At 49.3% G+C, this 15436-nt stretch overlaps 1 protein-coding gene across 1 annotated transcript in view; it reads right to left on the minus strand.

The window, feature by feature from the left end:
* The window catches only part of PEDS1 (plasmanylethanolamine desaturase 1), a 294224-nt gene extending 281146 nt beyond the window's left edge, over positions 1-13078 (minus strand). Inside the window, exon 1 of the mRNA XM_077948320.1 lies at positions 13075-13078. The gene's annotated coding sequence lies outside the window, so the exon portion shown is untranslated. The remainder of the gene's footprint in view (positions 1-13074) is intronic.
* Between the last annotated feature and the right edge of the window lie 2358 nt (positions 13079-15436).

Genomic DNA, 15436 nt, shown 5'->3' on the forward strand with positions numbered 1-15436 from the left:
AGAAAACCGAGGCTTGGAGGGGAAAAGTCATGTCCACAGTTACAGCCAGGACTGAGAATGTGGAGCTCTGGGACTCCAGACCCCATTCTATCCCCTCCTCCACACTGTCTGTGCTTGTCACCCACTTCCTGCCTTGGTGGTGAGAGGGGTGCTCGGGGGTCAACTGCCACACCACATTTTCTTCTTGCTGGAAGCAGACGGAGGACAGGAGAAGTGACAGACTGCACAGCTGCACGGATTCCCGCTCTCGGGGCTTGTAGATTTAGTCTGGCACAATCGACATGTCTGAGGCCAGCTCTGGGCCAGGTGCTGGAGAGACCGAGATAGGAACACAGAGTGGAGGGTGAGAAAGATCGAGGCCCTAGGTGGCTTTGATGAGATAGACAGTGGTGGGGTTGTCACAGAAGTTCAGAGAAGCCACTCAGAGGAGCAGGTGCACGTGAACCTTGTGCCCCGGGCAGCCTCTTCACCTCTCTGGATCTCAGTTTCCATCTCTGTGACACAGGGTGGTCATACCTGCCACCCATCTCACAGAACTGGTCAGGACTAAAGGTGAGCGCCAAGGGGACACGCACTATCTCTACTTTGCCCTCTGCTGTCTTCCAGGACAGAAAGAGCACAGGCCCCAGCTTGTTGTAGGCATTCTGGAGAGCTGGCACACAGGAGGTGCTCAGGGCCTGCTGGACATATGGAAATAAAGAAATAAACTTCCTTGGGACTTATTTTTCCCTCATAAAGTGAATTATTTCCATGCGCTTTACAAAGACATGGACCCTCTCAACCACCTGGCAAGGTGAGTCCTAAGATCATCTTTGCTTAACAGGTAAGAAAAATGGGCACCTAGAGAAGTTACGAGATTTCACCAAGGTCCTAGAGCTAAGAAGGGATGGAGCTAGGGTTTGAATTTCACTCCCTCTGCCTCCTTGGCATTCACAGAACTAATCGCAGAACTGAACTAATAACAGCTTGTGTTTTGTGAAGCATTTATTACATGCCATGCATTACTCCAAACACTTCACACATATTAACTAATATTAGTATCTACCTCAAATGTGTGGGAGAGGTGATATTTTCTTCCCATTTTACCCATAAAGAAAGAGGTTAAGGGCCAGGAGCAATGGCTTAGGCCTGTAGCCCCAGCACTTTGAGAGGCTGAGGCGAAAGAATTGCTTGAGTCCAGGTGTTCGAGACCAGCCCAGGGAACATAGCAAGACCCCCATCTCTACAAAAATAAAAAGTTAGCTGGGTGTACTGGATCATACCTATAGTCCCAGCTTCTTGGGAGGCTGAAGCAGGAGGATGGCTTGAGCCCAGGAGGTCAAGGCTGCAGTGAGCTGTGATTGTGCCACTGAAGTCCAGCCCTGTCTCAAATTAAAATTAAAAAAAAAAAAAAAAAAAAGAGGTTGGCCATGTGCGGTGGCTCATGCCTATAATCCCAGCACTTTGGGAGGCCAAGGCACGTGGATCACCTGAGAACAGGAGTTTGAGACCAGCCTGACCAACCAACATGGCAAAATCCTGTCTCTACTAAAAATACAAAAATTAGCTGAGCATGGTGGTGGGCTTCCGTAGTCCCAGCTACTCGGGAAGCTGAGGCAGGAGAATGACTTGAACCCGGGAGGCAGAGGTTGCAGTGAGCCGAGATTGTGCCACTGCACTCTAGCATGGGTGACAGAACAAGACTCAGTCTCAAAAAAGAAAAAAAAAAAAGTACACAAATAAATAAATAAATAAATGAAAAAGAAAGACATTAAGTAACTTGTGCAAGGACACAAGTAATTTGCAAAACCAGGATTCAAACTCAGGCAGTCTGGCTCCAGAGTCCATGGTCTTAAATCACAACTCCCTACAGGAGAGCGTTGGCAATGTCATCCCGGGCACAGAGCCTGGCACACAGGGAGTACTTACTGGATTGTGAAAACCTCACAAGCCGTGTAGAGACAAGCAGGGCTTTCCCATTCTGAACCACACTGAGGTCTCCCTTGAGAATTCACTTATTTCCATTTCTTCCTGTGAGTCCCACTTGACAGAGAAGAAGCTGCCCACGGACCATTTTCCCCCTTCTCCCCCCTCCCTCTAGGAAAATCCTGGGTAGCATCCACCAGGTCACGGCTGCCAGCCAGAGGACTGGCTAGAGCGGAGTTTGGCCAGGTTATCGGGTTTCGTGGTCAGCCACCTTCGCCCCTGACCAGAGCTGTCTTTCCAAAACAGAACATTCAGTCACTGCCTGTCCCTCCGCCCAGCTGTCCTTGTGCCCCGAACTTGCTTGCTGCCCACCGGCCTGGAGCTTTTCCTCGCATTCTAGTCTCTTACTGACACCCTGCAAAGATGACCGGAGCAGAGAAAAGAGAGGCAGAGAGGAGGCTGAGAGAAACGATGAGGAGACAGAGACAGAGAAAGAAGAGACAGAGAAAGAGCTGACAGATGGACAGAGGAGAAAGAGGAGACAAGAAAGACAGAGAAAGAGGAGACAGAGGCGACAGACGGACAGAGAAAGAGACAGAGAAAGACAGAGAAAGAGGAGACGGAAGGACAGACAGAGAAAGAGGAGACAGAGATGGAGAGACAGACAAAGACAAGAGGCCTGCAGGTGCCGTCTGCCCTCCAAAGCTGTCTCAAGGGCAGGGTTTGTAACCCTGCATCTCCATTCAATGCATTTTGACCTTCTCCCAAGGCTGCAGCATCTTCTCCCAACAGCCCTCAACCTGCCACCAGCCCAACATGTCCTAAGAGACCTCGTTTTCCTTCCCCCACCCTCACCTCCATGCACAATCCCTCACCTAACTAACTCCTCCGTATCTCCCTTCCTCCAGGAAGCCCTCCTTGCCCCCACAGCCCCTCTATGCACCCTGATTACACCTCCCTCATACTTTGTGGTTCACTGATAGGTTCGCCTCCTCCACTGGAATGGCAGTTCCTCGAGGGCAGGGTCTGGATCGGTCCGGCTCGCCCTACATCCCTGCACTCCGTCCAGTGCCTGACACATAGTAGGTGCTCAATAAATGTTGGCAGAATGAAGGATTAAACCAGCCGCTATGTGTCGGCTCCTTGGAGAATCCTTCCCTGGTATGGCTTACAAATGTTTGGACTTCATCGTGTGATGATTTGATTTAGGGTCTGCGTGGCCTCTGGTCCCAAGAAGGCAGGGTCCGAGTCTGCTGTGTTCACCCTTGTCTTCCCAGAACCTGGAACAGTGCCTGGCACAGAGTAGGCGCTTCAGTATTGGTTGAATGAATGAATGGATGCACGAGCAAATGAATTCACCACTAGCCCTCTGGAGATTTTGAATCACGTTTTTTTGAACATTTGAACCAGTTCAAATGTTCCCCATTGCCCTTCAAATCAGACCCCAAGTCCTGCCAAGGCCTGTGAGGCTCTGCAAGACCTGGCCCCTGCCACGTCTCCAACCTCTGCCCTTCTCACGCCACCCCTGTAGGCACCAATGTCTCTAGGGTGCCGTGCGTGGTAGCAGTTCTCGTCCGCCTCCACACCCTACCATAAGTCATGTCAACAGAGCTGGGTTGGTTTGTTTGTTTTTTTCTGTGAACAAGACTGCCTAGAAAAATGGAGCACTTTTGCACAAACAACCTCAATGTCACCAATGGACCTAGGCCACTGTGGGACAGTCTCCAAGGTTTGGCCGGCCAGCTTCCCAGGGCCCTGACCTGAGACAGGATTTGCGCCCTGGTCGCTCTGTCCCTCTCCCACCCGACCCTCTAAAGGGCTGGCTGGCTGGGTGGGAGGGGTGTCCTTGGAGCCCCTGAGTGTGACCTTCATGTTCTGCAGGAAGCCAGGGGAGGGGACCCAACGAAATAGACCCCACCACATCCTTTAGGCTCAGACCAGGCCTCACCCCTTCCAGAAAGCTGCCTTGGCAACTTTCCTGGCATCTATGGACTCCTGTTCTCACCCTAATTGCATCTCATATCATGCTTGGCTGAAATTCTCTACTGGACAGTTTCTTCCACTGGACTGTGCTCCAAGTGGTTAAGGCCAAATCTTTTCTATCTTGGTGTCCCCAGAGCCCAGATCTGGCCTATGAGGGTCATCAGCAAACACACACTGAACAAACAAAGGATTATTGAACAAGTCTTCCTGCCTTGGTGCAGGCTGACCTCTGTCTCTCTCACTAGGATGGGGTCCTAAGGAACTTGTCTCTTTTATCTTTGCTCCTCAGTGTCTAACACTGCTTGACACATCGGTTGCACCATGAAACATGCGTGGAATAAACGAACAAAGCCTTCCTACCATCCATCATATCTGCCTCTCCTCCTGGACTGGGAGCTCTATGAGGTCAAGGACCAAGCCTTACTTATTTCTAGCTCCTCTGAGTCTAGCACTGGACCTAGGACAAAGGAGATGCTTGGTAGATACTGGATGGGTGGATGGATGGATGGATGGATGGATGGATGGATGGATGGAGTCGAAACTGATGGATCAATGGAATGAATGGATGGTTGGACAGAGTGAATGAAGAGAATGGGCGGATGGAAGTGCAGGTGGGTGGGTGGATGGCAGATGGGTGAATGAAAGGCTGAATAGATAAATACTACAGTCCAGGTTGTGAACGTGGGAAATATTGCTTTCCACTCCCCACACACAAAAGCCACCATTTTAGAAGAGCTAAAATCATTTTAGAACAGCTAAAATGAGGCCAGAGAATGACTCAGCTAGAGTTTTTATGAGAGATATTTAAAAGAAAAAAATATATATGAGAAAGACGGGTCTTGGAGGCTCTGAACTTCTTAAGCAAAACCCTGTAAGTTGACTGTGCTTTCTTGCAGCATTTATGTGATATTTATGGAGGGCCTGCCATATTTAGTGCCCCTGGGTTTGGTCTGGAAGTAGAAAGAAATTTCAGATGTGGACCCTGACCCCAGGTTGCTCAGAGTCAGACATATGCCCATTCATCCTCAATGCTTCTTCTTGTTGGGGTATCCAAAGGGCAATGGTTTGGGAAACACACACAGATTTGTATCCTGACTTCTTTTCTGTGTGACCTCAAGCTAGTAGCTTGGCTTCTCTGAACCCTGGTTTGCTCATCCTGCTTTGCAGGGTTGTTGCAAGCACACAACAAGCCCACGCTTATTAAACGCTGAGCCCAGGCTGGGATTGCCGCCGATGATTGGTAAACACTAAACTGGGCCTCAGTGTGCGACGCTGCTGACTTGCTGTGTGATGCTGTCAGAATGTCGGGACTTTTCTGTTCCTTCATTTCAGCTCAGTGGCATTCATCCTTAACAAGGGCCATGAACTAAAGAAGAGCTCAAGCTGGGGAACTCAGTAGACCTGGGTTTGGGATCCTTTGCTCCCCTGCTGCATGGTTTCAGACAAGCCACTGTGCCTGTCTGAACCTCAATTCCTGCCTCTACACTGCAGACCTCCTTGCTGTTTCTCAAGCACAGCTGTCACCCCTGCACCCAAGCTCTCCTTTGGCGAAAGAGCCAAAGAAAGTGAGTCCCCGGCATCCACCTTGGGGTTATGTGGGCTCCTAAATGTGGTGCTGCCCACACAGGTCTGCCTCGAGGCACTCCAGAGTAAAGAAGGCTGCAGAGGGATCTGGAAGGGCAAACAGAAGACAGCTGACTTCTCATCCTGTCTGGAAGAGGATCCCCATTCCATGTGGTCCACAGCCTACTGATTTATGTTCCCAATAGTTTGTACCACATGGCTTTATAGAACATGTTTATTCAGTGGGGTGCGGTGGCTCACACCTGGAATCCCAGCACTTTGGGAGGCTGGGGCAGATTGCTTGAGGTCAGGAGTTTGAGACCAGCCTGGGCAACATGGTAAAATCCCATCACTACTAAAATTACAATTAGCAGGGTGTGGTGGCACATGCCTGTAATCCCAGCTGCTCAGGAGGCTGAGGCAGGAGAATTGCTTGAACCCAGGAGGTGGAGGTTGCAGTGAGCTAAGATCACACCACTGCACCCCAGCCTGGGTGACAGAGCAAGACTCTGTCTCAAAACGACAACAAAAGAACGTGTGTGTTCATTTATTTTTCTAGTCTAACTCTCCCACCTGATACTCCTGTCCGCTCCATGAGAGGAGAGTTTCTGTGCATCTTTTTTTTTTTTTTTTTTTTTTTGAGACAGAGTCTCTCTCTCTTGCCCAGGCTGGAGTGCAATGGCACAGTCTTGGCTCACTGCAACCTCTGCCTCCCGGGTTCAAGTGATTCTCTAGCCTCAGCCTCCCGAGTAGCTGGGACTACAGGCACATGCCACCACACCTGGCTAATTTTTTTTTGTATTTTAGTAGAGATGGGGTTTCACCATGTTGACCAGGCTGGTCTCGAACTCCTGACCTTGTAATCCTCCCTCCTCGGCCTCCCAAAGTGCTGAGATTACAGGCGTGAGCCACTGCGTCTATGTTTCTGTACATCTTGATTGCTTTTCCATCCTCGGGTTCTAAAGCCCAGACAGGCACATGGTCTTTGTTAAGTAAATGTGTTGAATAAATGGATGCATGAATGGATTAGCACACAAAGAAATGAATGCATGAATGGATAGCTGGATGAATAGCTGGGCCCAGCAGAATCAGTTAAGAGGCTTAACCACACACACACAGACACACACACACACACACACACAGAGAGAGAGAGAGAGAGAGAGAGAGAAACACATGCACACACAAACACACACACCTACGTATGGATACAGAGATGCTCAAGCCCTGCTCCAGAAATAAAAATAAGAATCAACCCTTAATGATCACTTACTCTTAGATGCGGCAGGATCTAAGGCCCCATGTTTAGCCTATGATGTAGGGCATTTCACTGAATCCTCATGACCACCCTCTGTGGTAGGGATTAGTGCTATACTTTTTTCATATGTCAACCCTGAGGCTCAGAGAGGTAAAGTCACTGACCCCAGGTCACACAGCCAAGAGGTAGAGGAGCCAAAATTGAATCCAAGATCTGTTTGGTTCCAGAACCACGCCTGACCTTTCTGGGCCAGCGGGGTCACCTCCGAATCGAGATTTTTAGGGTTCCCCAGATGATTCTGATGCACAGCCAGGTTGAGAACTCCTGGGCCAGAGCATTGAGGTTTGGGAGAGCCTGTTGGCTTTGGGACCAGCTGATCCAGCCCCTGTGCTGCCTCACAGCCTGATTCCTTATCTCTGACACGGGCGTGATGGCAGCACCTACCTCAGGGGATTTCAGGAGGCCCTAATAAGTTAATCCATGCAACGTGCTAAGAAGAACACAGTAAGCGCTTCTCACAGCTTTCCTGAACGCAGACAGACGCGTTTCCAGTCTCCTAGTGAGGTGCCTGGGACGGGCTGGAAAGGGCATCTCAGCGGCATTCAAGAGACTGCCGCATCTAGGAGTGAAGAACAGGGACGCTAGAGCAATTGTGTGCCCCGGAAAAACGTCTTGCAGAAATACTCGCACATGTCGACAGACGTGTGTGCCCTACAGACCACGACAGTGTAGCTCATGATAGCAAAAGCCAGGAAGCAGGAAGCAGGCCCAATAGACATGTTTAGGGCAGGGTTCTCCACTTCAGCATTTGGGGTCACATAATTCCGGGCTGTCCTGGGCGCTGTGGGATGTTTAGCAGAATCCCTGGTTTCTACCATCTAGATGCCAGCAGCACGTCACTACTCCAAGTTGTGACGACAAAATATGTCTCCAAAATTGCTGAATGTCCCCTGGAGGAAAAAAAAAAAATCACCCCATCCCGGTGGAGAAGTTTGTGACACACCCGAGGTGGTGGAGCTCATATTTCAGCAAAGCTGTGACTTTATCCTGCACTAAGTCCCAGGTCACACTTTTCCTATTTGCTTTTTGTGGATTCCTTAGACTGTGCTCCATTCACAATCATGTGTTCTATGACTAGAAATAATTTCATTTCTTCTTTCCCCATCTGGCTGCCTTGGCACGTTTGAGGACAGAACTTGCACAACACAAATTGTAGCTCAAGTGGATTATGTAATCTGCACAGGGATGCTTTTTCGGGAAGTTAACTTTGTTCAAATATTGAAAATTCATAAAATAGAAGAATATGAATTTTTTTTTTAATGGGATCACCCACGGAGGGCAATTTTCTCGCAGTTTGCTCCTCTGAGTACCTTTCTCCATTTTGAAATTTTATTATAAAGGTTGTGATCACACTGTACGTATAATTTCAAATCCTGTTAAGTCTCAAAGTCTTCAAAATCATACTTCTCGTGTTATTACAAAATTTTCTTTGACATTCTCTTTAATTTTGTCTATTGTTTCTCTCTCATTCTCTGATCTTCCCTAATCCTTAATAATGAAAATTGCAGGCTGAGCATGGTGGCTCACACCTGTAATCCCAACACTTTGGGAGGCAAAGGTGGGCGGTTCACCTGAGGCCAGGAGTTCGAGACCAGCCTGATCAACATGGAAAAACCCCATCTTTACAAAAAATACAAAAGAAAGCTTGGTGTGGTGGCGCATGCCTGTAATCCCAGGTACTCGAGAGGCTGAGGCAGGAGAATCACTTAAACCCAGGAACTGGAGGTTACGGTGAGCCAAGATGGCACCATTTCACTCCTGCCTGGGCAACAAGAGCAAAACTCCAACTCTAAATAAATAAATAAACAATGGAAATTGCAAGCTTTTGCTGGGCATGTGACCACCCAGAAGAAAATCTACACTTCCCAGCTTCTCTTGCAGCTAGGTGTCCCTGTGGCCAATGGGATATAAGTAATGTCCAAGTAATGTCCTTAGGAAGGGGTGCTTCTACTTTTTCCCATCCTCCTTGCTGGCTGGAGTGCAGATGTGATGGCCAGAACCTGAGTGGCTATCTTGGGACAAGGCAGAGCAACAAGAGACAAGGACCCTAAGCCCCCAGTAAATTTGTGCAGCCACCCTACTAGTCCTAGACTGTCACCTCCACGGATCTTTTATGTAAGAAACAAACTTCTGGCTGGGCGTGGTGGCTCACGCCTGTAATCCCAGCACTTTGGGAGGCCGAAGCAGGTGGGTCATGAGGTCAGGAGTTCGAGACCAGCCTGGCCAACATGCTGAAACCCCATCTCTATTAAAAATGCAGAAATTAGCCAGACGTGGTGGTGGGCACCTGTAATCCCAGCTACTAGGGAGGCTGAGGCAGGAGAATCCCTTGAACCCCTGGAGGCATAGGTTGCAGTGAGCCAAGATCGTGCCACTGCACTCCAGCCTGGGCGACAGAGCAAGACTCCATATAAAAAAAAATAAAAAAATTTCACTTGAGCCCCTGTTATTTTGGCTTTTCTGACACTCATAGGTGAACCTAATCCTAAGTATTACACTAATATTTTGTGCAGAAGGTGTCTCAAACATCCTTTTAGGAATAATTTCCTGATTAATTTAAACATTCCCAGCTTATTGGACATTTGAGTAGATTCTGATTCCTCACTACTCTTGTCAATTCTTTCTTTTTTCTTTTTCTTTTTTTCTTTTTTTTTTTTTTTGAGATGGAGTCTCATTCTGTTGCCCAGGCTGGAGTTCAGCAGTGTGATCTCGGCTCACTGCAATCTCTGCCTGCTGGGTTCAAGTGATTCTCCTGCCTCAGCCTCCGGAGTAACTGGGATTACAGGCTCCTGCCACCATGCCTGGCTATTTTTTGTATTTTTAGTGGAGACAGGGTTTCACCACATTGGCCAAGTTGGTCTTGAATTCCTGGCCTCAAGTGATCTGCCCACCTTGGCCTCCCAAAGTGCTGGGATTACAGGCGTGAGCCACCGTGCCCAGCCTTACTCTTGTCAATTCTGTTGTGAATGTCTTCGTCCACTGTCATTATTTGTGATTATTTCCTTAGTACAGAATCCCAGAAGAAGGGTTTGGGGGTCAAAGAACATGAACATTCTTAAAGCTGTCAGTGCCCGTCACCCAACTGCCTTCCAAAATGGTTCAGCTGACATAATGCCCTCTTCCTCCAGCAGGGGACGTGGGGACCCATTTTGGGACCGGGGTAAAGATGACAACATTCAGCATCATTCCCTCCAGCAGCTGAAAATGAGTCCGAGATAGTCATTTTTGGATAGTTCTTAAATACGAGATTCGGATGAGCAGTCATTAACCGGGAAGCTTACGAGACCTAGAGTGACCTGTCAATCTGGGTTTCTTAGTTGCAAGGGACAGAATGCACCCCTCTGGCTAGTTTACACAGAAAAGGAGTTTATCAAAGGTTATTAGGTGGTTCATAGGACCCTCAGGGGGGTTACCGAGTCAGGAGTAGGGGCAACACAGCTAGGAATGAGGCTGGCATTTGATGGAGGGCTGCCTCAGTGAACCCCACTTCTACCCAAGGACGCCCTCCACTGCATCCTCCAGGCCCAGGCTCTCTTTCCCATCTCTTCTGTCCTATTGTTCTCTTTTAATTGGAAGCCTCTCTCAGGGGAGCCCACGTCACACACTCCCGCACCCGCACCGCACCCGGGAGACTCAGGGAGGCTAGGAAAGCAAGTTTCCTGGCACTTCCTTTGAGAGATGTGATCTACTAAGGTAGGAAATTCCCTGAAGGGTGACCGCAGGGTGTGGGCCAGAAAGTGGGGCAAAGGTCAGCTCCTCTGGCAAAGACGGCTGGGCTTGTGGGAAGAATCCAAAAAGGTTTCTAGCATAATCTTCTCCATTTCTCCTCCACTAAGGGCAAGAGAACAGCAGGAAGAAGTAAATGACAGAAGTGTCATTCCCATTCGTGTCACCCTTGGGGTTCACCCAGCTCTGCAGAGGCTGAGTTAGAGTGGGAACCTTGAGATCTGTCCTTGCTTCACCAACCTGAGGCCAGCAAGTCAACGTGGATGTCACTATCTGATGGATGTGTGTCTCCTGGACCCCTGACCACATCCTTCAAGGAGACATTTGTGAAGGATGTGTTTGCCTTGTCCACTGTTGTACTGAACAACACCAGCATCCGAACAAGCCCTGGCACACAGTAGGTGCTCAACAGATAACTCTGGAATGAATGAATGAATGATGGCATTGGACTCTCAGCCTTGGAAGAAACCTTGCAGTCTGGCGTTAACATGGATTGACTCGACCAGTATTTCCTGAGCACCTACCCATGTTCCAGGCCCTATTTTAGGTGCTGGGGATACTGCAGGAAAGCAAAGAGAGTCCCAAGTCCCTGTCCTCAGAATGAAGGAGATGGGCAATCCATTTTAAAACCCCAAAATATTAATATAACACAGCACAACACAACATAACATCATATAATCTGGTCTAATACAATACCAAGTAAAATGTTTTACAAGGAAATGTAAAACCGGATAAGTGATTTGGAGATGCTAATTTAGAAAAATAATGGAGGAAGCCCTCTCTGAGAAGGTGGTGGTCAAGCAGAGATCTGAGGTAGTAAGGGAGTGAGCCGAGCAAATATCAGAGGGAAGTGTATTCCAGGCGGAGAGAACAGCCAGCGCAAAGGCCCTGAGGCAGGAATGAATGAGCTTGGCATGTGCCCTTTGTGGTGAGGTAGTCAGGGAGGCAAGAGTTACACCAAGTTTCCCAACTTCAGCAAATCTGCAGAACCCTTAACGGGCGGAAACGGGAGGTAGGGAGGGAAGAGTTCTTCACTCTTAAGCTTCTCTGGGAAAACATGATGTCAGGGACAGACAGTAAATCTTGACTTGTCCCAGAAAACAATGGGCCCATGTAACCAGTGAAGTGTTAGCCTGAAAGTAACTGGCCAAAGGGCTGGGGCGTGGGTGGGTCATATGGAATTTGTTAACAGATCTCCATTAGAAAAAGAGCTTCCCAGTTGGGGGCAGCAGAAGCTTCTGGCTAACATCAAAAAGATGTTTATTGTGGTGATTCTGTGCAGACATGAAAAATGGAGATTCGCCACACAGAGATGTGGAAAGATGTCCCCAATACGTTAAGTGAAAAAATAGGTCACAGGATAGTGTTGTATACTGTACGATCCCTCTTGAAAATTCACTAGTCATTCATTCAGAAAATATTCACTATGGACCTACTGTGGTGTGGAAGACCCAGACACAGTCGTGCCTGCCTCCTGGAACTGACCCCACAATGGGGAAGGCAGATAACGATCAGATCAGTACACAAACATATCATCCAAACCTTTGATCAGCACTAAGGAAAGATACCTGGTGCTACCAGAATGTGCACATACATCAAGTGACGGAAAAAGCCTGTGAGGATGTGCTCCAAAATGTCAAAGGGATAGTAAGGTTTCAGGTGGTTCCACTTTTCTTTTTTCTTTTGTTTCTTTGTTTGTTTTTTGGGATGGGGTCTCACTCTGTCATCCAGGTTGGAGTGCAGTGGTGTGATCATGGCTCACTGCAGCCTCGACCTCCTTGGGCTCAAGTCATCTCCCACCTTGGCCTCCCGAGTAGCTGGGCCACAGGCGTGCACCACCACACCTGGCTAATTTCCTTTTTTTTTTTTAATTTTGTAGAGATGAAGGTCTCGCTGTGTTGCCCAGGCTGATCTTGAACTCCTGAGCTCAAGTAATCCTCCTGTTTCAGCCTCTCAAAGTGCTTGGATTATAGGCATGTGTCACCACACCTGGCTTGATTCCACTTTTCTTATGCTCCTCTTTCTTTTGATTGTCTGTAGGTTCTGATTTTTAAAATAATGTCATGATTTGTAATCGAGTGAACACAAAAAAAAACTCAAAATGAATGGGAGCAGGAGAGCTGGAACTCACAGGTCTGCAGAGGACTTAGACCCAGGGAAGGAAGTGCACACAAGAAACTGATCAACAGAGGCTGGAGTGGGAGGCAGCCTCACTTCTCCCTGGACACCTTTTGAACATTTTGAATGTCTAAGTATTCAAATAATAGTAATAAGCAAAGGTATTTTAAAATGAAACTTTGAGTCAAGTTTTATTTTCATGAAAAATGAAAAAGCAGACAACAGTAGGATCTCAATATAGGATCTCAATATAAATACACGAGCTGAGCTGAATTCCCATGAACATCTTAGAGTGGTTCTCTCTGGGTCACCTTTTTAGTTTTCTTCTTTGTACTTTTCTGTGTCTCCTATATTTAAAATAAGAAGAATAAAAAAAGATGAGGAAAAAAAGGCTACTGAATATAGAGCATTTACCACGGGCAAGATCCCATTCTGGGTGCTTTACAAACATGCTTTTGCTTCATCCCCACAACCTTCTCATCCCTTCCTTTCATTTGACAGATGAGGAAACTGAGGCTCAGAGGGCAAAGTCACTGGCCAGGGTCACCCGGCTGGATTTGACGCACGTCGGTCAGATCCTAAACTCTGTTTTTAAACTAGGAAGCTCAAGTACCCTTCGAATGTCCTTCAAGGAAACTACTTTGCTTTGAAAATCAGGGGGAAAAAACAAACAAACCAAACAAGAAATATGACATTTTTTTAACCACTTCTTGAAGCTCTGATGGGACCTCAGACCAGCCGGGCTTGGGGAGGGTTTCTCAGCAGGGCACTGTTTGTGTTGTGGGTGGGGCTGTCCTGCCTGGCAGTCCCCCATGGCACATCCCTGCCTGCTCATCAGCCATGCTCCCCTGTCACTGTGACACCCAGATCCCCCCATCTCTGCCAGCTTCCCCTCCTTGAAGACTGCTGGCCTAGACACTGCAGTGACACTGAATTCCTGCTGGGGCCTTGCTCCTGCTGTGCTGTTAGCCACTGTGGGTTGACACCCCCTGCAGACCTGAGAAGCAGGTGCCTCAATGGCTTTGTTTTATAAGGAGACTCAGAGAGGCTGGGTGACTTGCCAAGACTTGGCCCCATGCTATACTGTCTACCCTCTGGTACCAAGTCTTTTGTGGTTGTGGGGTCGAAGCGGGGGAAGGAAAAAGGTGAGTGACCTGCAGCCCCAGGCTCAGAGGGAAGGCAGCCACGAAGGGCTGTCCACTCTTCAGCCAGCTGAGGCCAGGCCAGGAGAAGCAAAACTTTGCTGCCAGCCTGGGCAGGCCAGGCCGGGCGGCGGGCAGGCGGCCACTACAGTGGGGACCGGGAAGCCGAGCACTCCCTCCCGCCTGCCCGGCAGCGTCCCATGGCCGCCCGCCAGGCCCCGCCTGACGTCAGGGTCTGACCAGGGACATAATGTGCTGGCATGGGGACAAGGGCTGACTGCAGAGAGACAGAGCCGCAAGGCGGGGCGGCCAGGGGAGGCGGGCAGGCAGAGGAGGAGAGAAAGGGAGAGAGAGAAATAGGCAGAGTAAGAGAGAGAGAGAGAGAGAGAGAGAGAGAGAGAGAGAGAGAGAGAGGGGGTGGGAAAGAGAAACACAGAAACAGATGGAGAGAGAAAGAAACAGAGGGAGGGAGAGAGACAGAGAAAGTGAAAAAGAGAAAGACAGAAAAGAGACACAGAGAAGGAGAAAAACAGAACCAGGAAGATGTTCAGGGAAAGCCAGAGAGACAGCAAGAGCCAGAGAGACGAAAGTGGAGGTTCTGGGGGGGGGAAATGACAGAGACAGGAGGCCCAGCAGGGGTTGTGTGGTTAAGGGCAGGTGCTTGGGAGACCCCAGACCTGGGCTGGGTTCTTGGCTCTGCCACTGAGAGCTGGTGACTCACCTCTGGGAGCCTCCACTCCTTACCTGGTGCAATGGGAGTCTGAGTAACAGGGTTTCACTCATTTGGGGAGGGGACAGAGCCCCTTCCCATGATGTGAGAGGGAGGACAGGAGCCAGATCTGTGTAAAGTACTTTGGCAGAGCCCTGCACGTAGTAAGTGCTCAATAAATTGGAGGTGAAAATTGAGAGAGGGTTGGGAAGAGGGAAATAGACAGATTGTGAGTGGATGGGGGTTGCCCCCACGGACAGAAGCTCTCACTCCATAGCACTCCCTTCCCTGTAGCCTTGGAACAACCCCCTTCCTGTCCCTGCATGGCTTCAGCTTCAGGCCACCAGCACAGACCTTGGCCTGGCCTTGCCTGTCTTGGGGCCCAACCCCCTGTTTATGGGTTCAAGAAGGCCATGATCCCAGGGCCATCGCGTCATGAAAGCCAAGCAAGGCCAGACCCTGGTCACTTCTGGCTTTCCAGCCTCATCACCCCTCAGCCGCTTAATTATTAAATGGCCTGGCAGGGCTGAGGGACTGAGCCAGCTGCCTGCCTGGGTGGGGGCAGCTGTGCCTGCCTGTCCTCCATTAGTGCATGGGCACACACGCCAGAGATCTCAGGTAGCACTTGCAGAGGTGAGGATGCAAAGAGCCCTTTCTCCAGCTCCCACTATTCCCAGAAGCCTTCCTCAGCCTCAGCCTCAGCCTCTGAATTCCCACTGTGTGCCAGGCATGCTTCTGAGCACTTCACAGGATTAATCTACTCAATCCTCCTGACAGTGCCAAGAGCTGAAGTGCTATCATTAGCTCATTTTACAGATGAAGATGCTGAGGCTCAGAGAGCTGGAGTCACCGGTCCAAGGCCACTTGCTAAGGAGTGGCAGGACCAGGCGGCCACTTAACCACAGAGCAGCTCTGATTCCCTGCACAACTTGAGCACCAGCCTGTGCCGGGTGGCACCACGAGCACCCGGATCAT

Source organism: Macaca mulatta, chromosome 10, assembly GCF_049350105.2.
Source record: "Macaca mulatta isolate MMU2019108-1 chromosome 10, T2T-MMU8v2.0, whole genome shotgun sequence".
Classification (NCBI taxonomy): Eukaryota; Metazoa; Chordata; class Mammalia; order Primates; family Cercopithecidae; genus Macaca; species Macaca mulatta.